We start from the raw sequence: 4,423 nt of genomic DNA on the forward strand, positions 1-4,423 counted from the left end.
TGATCAGTTTACTAAAAAATATGGATACTAATGTCAGAAAAGAATATAAACACTATCAACAATAAATATTGGCACAAAACTATTTGGTTCAAGGAACATATTCCACGTAATACGTTTATATCATGGCTGGCTTTGCGGAGAAGACTGCCAACCATGGATCGCTTGAGGCAGTTAAATGTCTCAGGAACGTGCGTCCTTTGTAATCTGGAAATAGAGACTCACCATCATCTCTTCTTTGAGTGCTCTTTCTCTCGCTTGATATGAGAGCCTTTTGCTGCTGAAGTTTGGATTTCTCCTCCGGCTGATCTACACTCTGTTGCAGCCTGGATCAATCAACCTCGCGTCAACGCAGATGCGCATGCTACTCCAGTCATCAAGCTCTACTTTCACTCAGCCATCTACCTGCTGTGGAAAGAGCGTAATGCTCGTGTGTTCACAGCTGTCTCCTCACCTTCATGCATGGATCAATCAATCTCGCGTCAACGCAGATGCGCATGCTACTCCAGTCATCAAGCTCTACTTTCAATCAGCCATCTACCTGCTGTGGAAAGAGAGTAATGCTCGTGTGTTCACAGCTGTCTCCTCACCTTCATCAGTCATCCTTGCCTCTCTCGACCGTATGATGCGTGACCATCTCCTTTCTTACCCGGCAAGTTCTTTTTTCTCGTCTTCTCTACTTCTTTTTATCTTTCTTGTATAAGACCTCTTTAAGGCTTTTTTTTACCTTGAGTTGTTGTTGGTGGTTTTTGTTTCCTTGCTGTAATAAGTTGTTTAAAAACAACAGTGTAACCTTTCAGAAAATGATAATCTTAACATCTTACAAAAAAGAAACAACAAATATTGACTTATTTATTTGAATATATATTTTATTTTAAATCATTATAGTGGATGAAGAAAGCACCATAATTTGTACAACAAATTTTCTTGGATTCACCTCATCATACTCACCATTTTCCCATTTTGATTACATAATTTTACATGAGCTTCTTCACCCTCCCTGGTTATTTTCTATTTATTTATAACTACAATATAAAGTTATAAACTATATATATTATAAATTAATAATTTATTTACCCTTGAAGTCTAACGATTAAAAATAGAACATAATTCAATATAGATATATGATTCTATTAATAAATTAGCAGTTACAAATTTGAAATTTCTAGAAATATCAAAAGTCGTATGTTAGTTAATTATCTTCTAAATGACGTCTATTTCTAATTTTTTTTGGATGAGAATATTTTGGTTGAGGTGGATAGTCCCAAAAGTCTTGAATTTAGTCCCTTTTATATAGTAGGATAGATTCTTTCGTCTTGTTGTGTGGTATCAAAAGGAGAAAGGTTACTTATCGATCATCATTCTCAGTAGAGATGTCAATTGGGATGTCTATGTCCGATGGGAATATCCAAATGGAATATCCGCGGGCCCAAATAAAATTTATGCCTTAACATATTAAATCCATCAAAAAATTCGTACTCAATTTATATAAAAATACATATACAACACGAGAAATGTGATTTTACGGTTTTAGCGAGAAAATGTGATTTTGCAAATTTGTCGAAAACGTGATTTTGCGGTTTAGGTGGGAAAATGTGATTTTGCGGTTTCAGTGAGAAAACACGATTGTGTAAATTTTTCAGAAAACACGGTTTTACGGTTTTGGCAGGAAAATGTGATTTTGCGGTTTTGGCGGGAAACGTGATTTTGCGTTTGTGGCGGGAAAACGTGATTTTGTGGTTTTGGCATGAAAACATGATTTTGCGGTTTTTGGCATGAAAACACGATTTTGAGGTCTTGGAAGAGAAAATGTGATTTCACCGTTTTCGCGGAAAAAACGTGATTTTATGGTTTTGGCAGGAAAATGTGATTTTACGGTTTTGGCGAGAAAATGTGATTTTACGGTTTTAGCAAAAATGTGATTTTACGGTTTTGGCAAGAAAACATGGTTTTATGGTTTTAGCGGAAATTTTTGATTTTGCAAATTTGGCGGAAAAACATGTTTTTATTTTCTGATTTTTTTTTTCAACTTAAAAACTTATATATTTTTAGGTTTATTGGACGTCCAAATGGTTTTAGCCTATCTAATTTGGAGATAATGAGTTTCAGACCAATTGAACAACTTTAATTTTTGGGCTTGTATGTCAGACCATTTGGATTTGGAATTGGCTAACCCATGGTCATTAATCTCATTTTTCAGTTCAGTTGAGGTAAAATCACAACATTTCATCTTCTTCATTTTTTTGATATTTCTTTACAATTACTAGGTCAAAACCCGCGCTACGTCGCAGACTATCTATCATAACATGAATAAATTTTATATACTATCCGTACTGTTTTTGCCATTTACCGTGAGACAGTTAATTGAAAAATTATAAAAAAAACTGGCTTGTCCTCGACTTTACAAATGTGACTAGAAGTAAATTGTTAGTACTATATTTGTCATATTAATACAATATATTACTGAATTTCACATTTTTTAATATTCAATATAATACTAATGAAACTATAATTATCTTTGATAAATAAAAGGTCTATAAAATTTATCAAACCTTATGTAACTACATAAGAACGGGTTTTAGAAAACATGTCCACTCTTTCCAAGTTAGTGTTTATATTTTGTTTTTATATTTTTAGGTTCTTAAAACTTAACTGTTTCTATATAAATTTAAGAAGATTACTAGATTTTGACATGTGCTTTAAAAGCGCGGAATTTGTCTATTTTATAAGCATTTTATTTCATAATCAATAAATTTTATGTTATACCATTATTTAAGAATATTACAATTACTTTTCTTGTGTATGAAAAGAAATATATGATTTGTTTTGTGTATTTGTGTTAAATTTATCTTATCAAATATGTTTTACATAAAAGAAATCATTTTCCCATAATATTAACGGTTTTGTTTGTGTAATACAGTAGAAGCTCTATAAATTAATAAAATCGTTAAATTAATAAAAAAATTTGGTCTCGATTTGAACCGTTTCAAAATATGATACAAATCGATAATATAATAAAATTTTAAAAATCTAATATAAATTTATGGTCCTACTAAAATCATAAATTAATAAAACATATATATATATATATATATATTATAAGTATAAAAGAAACATAGTATTTATTTTATATTCACAATTAAATTTATCTTTTTCTGTACACTTCAATACTTTTGATAATCTTTGATAAAATTATATTTAAAAAAATTATAATTATATAAAATATATTTGATATACACCAAATAGTAAAATAAAATGAAAGGAAATTTAATTAAATGTGTATATATAATTGAGTGGAATTTTAGAGACATTACTCTTATATTAATTTAAGTTGGTTTAGACTAAATAAGTGAGCTTCCAAAAATGAGTTATATAAATACTATAAAAAATTTAGTAGATAATATTTTTTTATTTGGTTGGGTAGAGAATAAGAAGATCAAACAGTGGAGCAAAATAATTCAATTATTGCGTTAGAAACATTTCACAGATAGTGCTCTTTTACAAAAAAAAAAAAAAACATTTCACATATAGAAGAGAAATATATAAATTTAAGAAGATTATGATGAGTCCATACTGTATTTTAGCAATTTATTTGGTGATATTTTTAGTGATTTGAATATTTCGGCTTTGTCAAGGCCATGTTTATTGGAAAGTTGTTAGGGTGGAGTTCTTAGTGTAATATAAGAATCGTCTCTTAACTTTAACCTCTGTTCTAATGCGGCCGCCTAGCCGATTAATCATCCGACTAGGCGCTCAACGGTATGTAACGGTATATATTAATTGAGGAACATTTGAAAAGATATAGCCTCAATTTTATAATAATTAAAAAAGATCTCTTGCTTATGTGTCAATCAATTAGATAGTTAATTAGTCCTATGTGTCAGCCTCACATTAAAATTGAAAAACATGTTGGTCCAATTCGATTTTTATATCTCACTAGAAACATTTAATACCAACTATATGATATCATATGATATTAACTAAAGCAAGGTGGATATTTATTATTTATTATTTTTTTGAATAAAACCTACGGAATTACCAAATGTGATTATGATATATATATAGTAATTAATGATTTTAAATAATAAAGATTTGATAATAATCTGTATACTTTATATCATTTTTGTTTGATTCTTTATTATTAAAATAAATTACACAATTACATTAATCATATATTAAAAATTTAAATTTTTTTTGTATATGTTGTATTTTGAATTTTTCAAAACGAGTATAAATTACTAAAACTGTTAAAAGTCTCACATAAACTTTTGTGATCAATGTTTAATTTTTTTCTATAATAAGATACAATGATAATAAAATCATATAAATATTAATTTTATTTTAATAGGTGTTTATGTTAATATATATATATATATATACACTTTATATCGTTTAAATTTAATTATATATCATATACGATAGATAA

Source organism: Brassica oleracea, chromosome C5 (genome assembly GCF_000695525.1).
Source record: "Brassica oleracea var. oleracea cultivar TO1000 chromosome C5, BOL, whole genome shotgun sequence".
Lineage (NCBI taxonomy): Eukaryota > Viridiplantae > Streptophyta > Magnoliopsida > Brassicales > Brassicaceae > Brassica > Brassica oleracea.